Genomic DNA, 9,087 nt, shown 5'->3' on the forward strand with positions numbered 1-9,087 from the left:
TTGTCGCCTGAAGCAGAACGCCTGAAGCTCAAAAAAGTACATGAGTTTTTTCTTTTGGCAGATTACAAGCGTTTTTGTTAGATGTCAATGCCTGCCTCCAAAAACCTGCAAAAAATGCTTGGAAAATGCCATGAAAAACGCCCTGAAAAATGCCCTGAAAAACGCCCCAAAAAAAAAAACGCCTGTAAACAATACGCTCAGTTGTGAATGGAGTCTTATCAATAAAGCCATCATTTACGCCGAGCGCTGTTTGCTCTTATGCATGTTTGACCACTCTGTGACAGGAGGGTCAAAAGTTCCGGTAAGAGGCTACGGGTGTCAGCACAGGGTGTAACTCATCTCTCTCACTATTCACTGGTGATTGGCTGATTGGATCGGGTCCTTTCTCTCTACCTGCAGTTCTACTCCATTAGATTGTTCATGGACTGTATACTGTGATAGATTGTTTAACCGCTTGCCGACCGCCGCACGACTATTTACTGCGGCGGTCAGCCCCTCACAGGCAGAGCGACGTAGTACTACGTCGCTAGCCTGTAAGGGTCTAGGGAGCGAGCGCCCCCGGAGGCGCGCTCCCGCGCGGTCACGGACCCCCCCCCCCCGCGCGTGTGACCGGCGGACCGATGTCCGCCGGTCACTCGGCGATCGTCGGTGCAGAGGGAGAAAGGCAGGCGGCTGATGTAAACAAGCCGCCTGTCATTCTCCCCTGTGTAGAAATAGTGATCATACGGTTCTACTATGTAGGACCGTTGATCACTGTTCCTACACCTCAAGCCACAGCCAATCACAGTTAGAATCATGCCCCTAGGGACACACATAACCCCTCCCTCTCAAAAAAAGTTAACCCCTTCACTGCCAGTGTAATTTTACAGTAACAGTGCATATGTATAGCACTGATTACTGTAGTAATGTCACTGGTAACCCCAAAAGTGTCAAAAATGTCAGTCAAGGGTCCGATCTGTCCGCCGCAATGTCGCAGTACCGCAAAAAAAATCGCAGATCGCCGCCATTACGCGTTAAAAAAAAACAACAAAAATCTTTCCCTTTGTTAGTAAACGCGATAACTTTTGCACAAACCAATCAAAATACGCTTTTTGCGATTTTTTTTTACCAAACATATGTAGCATAAAACAAATTGGCCGAAAATGTTAAAAATTACGATTTTTACATTTTTTTTTGGGGGGGGGGGGAATTTCATATAAAAAAATGTGAAAAATATTGTTATTTTTGCAAAATTGACGCTCTTTTTTTGTTTATAGCGCATGATCAAAAAATTGCACAGGTGATCAAATACCACCAAAAGAAAGCTCTGTTTGTGGGAAAAAAAGGACGTCAAATTCGTTTAGGTACAGCGTCGCACGACCGCGCAATTGTCCGTTAAAGTCACGCAGTGCCGAATCGCAAAAAAAACCCTGGTCGGAATGGGGGTAAAATCTTCCGGGGCTTAAGTGGTTAATATATGTCTGGCGCAGCTCCTAATATACATCTACTCTCTTATCAATAAAAGCCTTCCTTGACCTCAAGCTCAGTGATGTTCAGGCTAAGGCCCCTTTCACACAGGCGGACCATTCAGATCCGCCTGTCAGTATTTTGGGCGGATCTGAAGTGTCACCCCATGCATCTCTATGGGGTATCGGACGTCAGCGGAGACACGTCCACTGCTATCCGATCCGATCCGTCAAATCTGGACGGATGGAAACCCTATTTTCCATTCCTCCAGTGGATCGGATGGGATCGGATGAGAACGGACAGACTGATTCCCCCATCGAGAACAGTGGGACCTGACAGCTCTGTCTCCGCACACAGCGCGGCGACAGAGCTGCCATCTGCTCAGCGAGTGATCGGTGGATCGATCCCCCGCTGGGATAAGCAGAGTCCGCCTGACCGACCGGATTGTGTGAAAGGGACCTGAGATGTCGTTATCAGTCTGCTGCAGGCAGGAGGAAGCACATTTCTCCTGTTCCCCAGGAACTGCTACTGTTAGGACCTGGATCTGAACCCAAGATCTCTGCTGCGGCCAAGGCCAGATTTACATCTAGGGGGCCTTTAGGCAAAGAATTCTGAACCCCGCCCCGCCCCCGAAAAAAAAGACAGTAAGTCAGACTTTTTTTTTCTTCAAAAATTACCGTAAAGGTAAAAAAGGCAAAAGAGAAAAACACACTATTGTGAATTTTAGGGCAAACAAATGCAATAAACTACCCACATTTTTGGTAAAATATAAAAGCAGAGCAGATACCCAACTTGTCAAACCTTAAAGTGATTGTAAGGTCTTGTTTAAAAAAAATAACAAACCTGTTGCACGGATCCTCCTCTTCTCAGGTCCCTCTTCGCTGCTCCTGTCTCCTCCCTTCTGTCAAGTGCCCCCACAGTAAGAAGCTTGCTATGGTGGCACCTGGGCCGAGCTGCAGCTCCATGTGTCCATTCAGACATGGAGCTGCAGTTCGGCCCCGCCCCCTCTCTCCAGATTGGCTAACTGACTTTGATTGACAGCAGCGGGAGCCAATGGGTGTGACTGTGTCTCAGCCAATCAGGAGGGAGAGTCCCGGAGGCTGAGGGATTTGTGGACATCGCTGGATAGAGAGGGGGCTCAGGTAAGTATTAGGGGATGCTGGAGGGGGGGGGGCTGCTACACACAGAAGGCTTTTTATTTTAATGCATAGAATACATTAAGATAAAACACCTTCTGACTTTACAACTCCTTTAGTGGCGGTTCACATATAGAGGATGACAGACATCGCATGTAATTCAGATCGCACTGCGATGTCTGTACGATGCAAATTCAGCCATATAGGTTGTATGGCTAAATTCGCATCACATTCGGACCATAGTCGTGCAGGACTCTTTTTTGGTCCGCACCAGAACCAGATCGCATGGGTGTTCACACCTATGTGATCCGATTCCTGTCCGAACTGACAGTTCGTACTGTGATATGCAAACTAATCTGGGGGAGTCATTAACTTTGTATTGACACCCCCAGCGATTCGCATATGGCAGTGTGAACTGCCTGCGAGTCGATTGCGATGCGGGAACTCGGTAATACCAGGTATTAGAATATACAGTATCTCACAAAAGTGAGTACACCCCTCACATTTTTGTAAATATTTTATTATATCTTTTCATGTGACAACACTGAAGAAATGACACTTTGCTACAATGTAAAGTAGTGAGTGTACAGCTTGTATAACAGTGTAAATTTTCTGTCCCCTCCAAATAACTCAACACACAGCCATTCATGTCTAAACCGCTGGCAACAAAAGTGAGTACACCCCTAAGTGAAAATGTCCAAATTGGGCCCAAAGTGTCAATATTTTGTGTGGCCACCATTATTTTTCAGCACTGCCTTAACCCTCTTGGGCATGGAGTTCACCAGAGCTTTACAGGTTGCCACTGGAGTCCTCTTCCACTCCTCCATGATGACATCACAGCGCTGGTGGATGTTAGAGACCTTGCGTTCCTCTACCTTCTGTTTGAGGATGACCCACAGATGCTCAATAGGGTTTAGGTCTGGAGACGTGCTTGGCCAGTCCATCACCTTTACCCTCAGCTTCTTTAGCAAGGCAGTGGTCGTCTTGGAGGTGTGTTTGGGGTCGTTATCATGTTGGAATATTGCCCTGCGGCCCAGTCTCTGAAGGGAGGGGATCATGCTCTGCTTCAGTATGTCACAGTACATGTTGGCATTCATGGTTCCCTCAATGAACTGTAGCTCCCCAGTGCTGGCAGCACTCATGCAGCCCCAGACAATGACACTCCCACCACCATGCTTGACTGTAGGCAAGACACACTTGTCTTTGTATTCCTCACCTGGTTGCCACCACACACGCTTGACACCATCTGAACCAAATAAGTTTATCTTGGTCTCATCAGACCACAGGACATGGTTCCAGTAATCCTTGCCAATAATCCACTGCTTGTCTTCAGCAAACTGTTTGTGGACTTTCTTGTGCATAATCTTTAGAAGAGGCTTCCTTCTGGGATGACAGCCATGCAGACCAATTTGATGCAGTGTGCGGCGTATGGTCTGAGCACTGATAGGCTGACCCCCCACCCCTTCAACCTCTGCAGCAATGCTGGCAGCACTCATAAGTCTATTTCCCAAAGACAACCTCTGGATATGATGCTGAGCACGTGCACTCAAATTATTTGGTCGACCATGGCGAGGCCTGTTCTGAGTGGAACCTGTCCTGTTAAACCGCTGTATGGTCTTGGCCACCATGCTGCAGCTCAGTTTCAGGGTCTTGGCAATCTTCTTATAGCCTAGGCCATATTTATGTAGAGCAACAATTCTTTTTTTTACGATCCTTAGAGAGTTCTTTGCCATGAGGTGCCATGTTGAACTTCCAGTGACCAGTATGAGAGAGTGAGAGCGATAACACCAAATTTAACACACCTGCTCCCCATTCAAACCTGAGACCTTGTAACACTAACGAGTCACATGACACCGGGGGAGGGAAAATGGCTAATTGGGCCCAATTTGGACATTTTTTACTCATGGGTGTACTCACTTTTGTTGCCAGCTGTTTAGACATTAAACGCTTGCCGACTGCTCACAGTATATTTACTGCGGCAGTCAGCCCCTCACAGGCAGAGCGACGCAGGTCTACGTCGCTAGCCTGTGAGGCTCTGGGGAGCGAGTGCGCGCCGCCGGAGGCGCGCTCCCACTCCCGCGCAGTCACGAACCCCCCCGCGCGTGTGACCGGCGGACCCGATGTCCGCCGGTCACTCAGCGATTGTTAGGGGAGGGGGAGAGGGAGAAAGTCAGGCGGCTAGTGTAAACAAGCCGCCTGTCATTCTCCCCTGTGTAGAAACACTGATCATACGGTTCTACTATGTAGGACCGTTGATCATTGTTCCTACAGCTCAAGCCACAGCCAATCACAGTAAGAATCACGCCCCTAGGGACACACACAGCCCCTCCCTCTCAAATAAAGTTAACCCCTTCACTACCAGTGTATTTTTACAGTAACAGTGCATATGTATAGCACTGATTACTGTAGAAATGTCACTGGTAACCCCAAAAGTGTCAAAAATGTCAGTCAAGGGTCCGATCTGTCCGCCACAATATCGCAGTACCGCAAAAAAAAATCACAGATCGCCGCCATTACGCATTAAAAAAAAAACAACAAAAATGACAAAAAATCTTTATCTTTGTTAGTAAACGCGATAACTTTTGCGCAAACCAATCAAAATACGCAAAGTGTCATTTCTTCAGTGTTGTCACATGAAAAGATAGAATAAAATATTTACAAAAATGTGAGGGGTGTACTCACTTTTGTGAGATACTGTACATGACTGTGAACCAGCATCTCAGTTCAGGAAGTAAGTGGTGATTCTGGAGGATGCCTGAACAAATAAGGTGCCGTTCTTCTGGAGTGAAAATCAGATGAAGGCATTGTCAGGGGGAGTACTATTACCTGTGAGAAGTAATAAATACCTGGAAGTGTCATACTAGCACACAGCAGATTAATTAATATGTGGGCAAAGTAAGGTGCACATGGGCAGGGCAGTTCACAGATCAGGTGTTGAATGCAGCTCAATATGGTAGGTGTGAATAAGCCCTTACTGCTCATAATCGCAACACATAGACGTGGATCTGCCTTAAACAATGAAAGCCTCAACAAAAAGCCTCTGCCAATGGTGACCCCCATGACCTCTTCTCACCAGCAGGCAAAATAGCGCCTGCCAACACTTAACGCATGATTATTAAGTGAACTCCGCATTATGAAAAGCAAACTTCTGCGTTTTTCAAACCCGCTTCCTTCCTCCTGTAACTTCCCTCAGATATTTAAAGCATCTTTGATGTGTTACGGTGTAGAAACAGACAATCTATAAGATAGTTCTGCTTTCCACTGATCAGGAAATTAGCGGTGACGGTCATATTGTGCGTTTTTACATGACCCATTCTATTTAACGTCAGAAGTATATCATCTCCTTTATTCGTTTTCTCTCTCAGGGCTTTCATCTCGAAGCTGCAACAATTTGCCTCGCATATAAACAAATTAAGTTAACGACGTAGCTTGATGCACACTACAAATGAAATGTCAGTTACCTAATTTTAAGACGGCGGAAATTTTTTTTTTTTACTGTGCTTATTTGCGTTTTATTGATGGGCGCGAAGTTGCAGATTAACCTATCGGACGCTAAAATGGCTCGCCCGTACCCTTGCCATGTCACGTGAGTTAATGCAATATAGATTTGTTGTGGATCAATTGTTGCTAATTGCGCAGAGCGCCCCCCAGATATTACCGCTGTAAAAATTGAAATCCCCTTAAAATGCAAATGTCGCCGGGGCTTGTATTGTGCGCTGACCCATGCCGAATTGATCAGCGTTATTTAAAGGCCTGATAAAGGTCGTAGATGGAAGACAGTTCTGATTACATCTCGTGAATCATAGAAATATCTTCATGAGTCTCATTGAGTTGTTTAGGACGTCATTCAGCCTGATAGATGGCTGTGTGTCTGTGAGCTGAAATATAATTCTGTACTTTATTGTTTAACCATATGCCGACCAGTTTTACTGCGGCAAGGTGGCTCGGCTGCATGTACCGACGTAAATGTACGTCGGTCACGCGCAGGGCTAGAGGGCGCGTTAGCGCCCGCCGTACCCGGGATGTTCTGATTCGGTTTAAAACCGATCAGTCATCAAATCCAAGCCAATGATTTTTGGCCTGGACCTGGTGATTGGTTCTGACCAATTGCAGAACGTTCCGTGCCTGTTTAATGTAAATACACGCACAGGAAATTATGCAATCTTCTCTCCTGGAGCCCTTTTCAGTTCCAGCGTGAGAGAAGAGAGCATCAACTGTGAGTACACAAGCACTACACCCACACCAGTACACATAGGCACACATTTAGCCCCCTGATCACCCCCCCCCCCCCCACTACTGTCACTATATACAGTATACAGATAATTTGCTGATCACTGAATTATTGCCACTTGTGACTTCAGTTAGTGTAAGAGACAGTTAGTGGTAGTTAGAGGGAGTTCCAGATAGGTTTAGGGTACCCGCCATACATCCCCTAATAAAGATTTAACCCCCTGATCCCCCCCAGTTAACCCCTTTATTGCCCTGTCACAGTGTCACTATTATATTATACAGATCTTTTTTCTTATCACTGTATTAGTGTCACAGGTGACATCAGTTAGCGTTAACGTTAGTTAGCATCAATCCAGTAATACATTTTAACCCTTTGATTGCCAGTGACACACACACACACACACGCTAAACACCTTCATTACTACAGTAGTATAGTGTCTGAACAGATCAATATCTTTGATCTGATCGGAAATATACTAGTGTCCTCAATAGTTTAGTATAGTGTTCCCAAAATGCAGCGTTAGCAGGATCAGCCCCAACACCTGCCAGTACCTGTGTTTGGCCCCTCCTCCCATCCCCGAAGAAATGCAGTTTCAGCAGATTACTGTCACTTCCAATACACAGCACACTAAACCGCAGCGTTAGCAGAGTCAGGCCTGATTTCTGCTGGCACTAGCAGTTAGATTTTTTGGTAGGGGTTCAAACGGTCCTTAAAAAAACAGGTGCTTTTTTACCTGTGAGTCACACTAGATACTTATAAATTTATTGGACAAAATGTCCAAAAAGAGGTACATTAGTGAAGACAGAGGCCTACACGATGCTGAGCATTAAAGATGAGAGCGATGGGGAAGCCTCACTGTAAGAATCAGTCTCAGTATTCGAACCTGTGGAGAGCAGCAGCACCCTGACAGATAGCTCTGAGGACAGAGTAGTGGTCCCTGCTAAGGTCAGGCGTACCCGACCCTGTTCTTCTGTTGCTGAGGTGCAACAATCACAAGGTTCTCGTATGCAGCAGAGTGTCGGTACTAGTGCCGCTCAACCTTCTGGTGAACTGGCAAGCATCAGCGGCCTAGTACATCCTGGTCATAGTCAAACCAGCACTGCAGTAAGGCTGGCCATACACTATACAATTTTCTTATTCAATTTCCTTTAGATTTACCTTAAACTATGTAGTGCAAGGGCCTGCCTGACTGCATACAAATTGAAAGTGTTTAGGTTTGACCCTATATTACATGGTTTTGGTAAATCTAAAGGAAAGTTGAACAAGAAAATTGTATAGTGTATGGCCAGCCCAACACTTGGTAATGTGGAGAGTCCCATAAGTGCAGTTCAAGCTGTTGTGTTGGCTAGCACAGGTAGTGTCCCGCAGCCACCAAGAATTCAAAGACAGGCCCGCAGAGCCCATAGTGTCCTTCTTGATGGGCTTGCAAATCCTAATTGGGAGCCCACCACTTCTGCAGCACCCGTACTTCCCCCATTCACTGGTCAACCCAGAATTCAGGTGAAAGCAGCAGATTTTACTTCCCTTGGTTTTTATGAGCTGTTTTTCACGGAAGATCTGTACAGATCTATTGTGGACCAAAGCAATTTATATGCCGATCAATTAATCGCCGCAAATCCAAATTTGATCCTTGCCAGAGAATTTGCATGGAAATGTATCACCGATTCCGAATTTAAAACCTTTCTGGGCCTATCCCTCCTCATGGATATTACTAATTGCTTATTGCTATCATTGAGGATATTTAAATTCCCTGTGATAACAATAAAAATTATAAAAAAAAAAAATGAAAGAAAAGGTGTCAAAATAGATAATATATATATATATATATATATATATATATATATATAAAAAAAAAAAATTCAAGCACCCCTGTTTGTGTGCAAAGGTGAACGCAAGCATCGGTCTGGTGTCATATGTAAACAGCAATTTCAGTATGCATGTGAGGTATCACCGCAAATGTCAGATCGAGGGCACTAATTCTTGCAGTAGTCCTCCTCTGTAAATCTGAAGTGGCAACCTGTAAAGGCTTTTAAAGGCTTTAAAAAATGTAGCTTGTTGCCGCTGCACGGGTGTGCGCAATTTTAAGATGTGTTTTACCACCCCTGCCCCAACCACCCTGACCCCCCTTTAAGGTGCAGTGGCCAGGGGTGTACACATGTAACAGCCACAGCAGGAGTTGTATGCCCTGTCATGGTTGGATGGTGTAGCACCTGCCAAACCTGACCCATTCAAGTGAATGAGGCCACTTTGCTAATGCCCTGCAACCCTGGGCAG

The sequence above is a fragment of the Pelophylax lessonae genome, assembly GCF_965119305.1.
Source record: "Pelophylax lessonae genome assembly, chromosome: 10".
Lineage (NCBI taxonomy): Eukaryota > Metazoa > Chordata > Amphibia > Anura > Ranidae > Pelophylax > Pelophylax lessonae.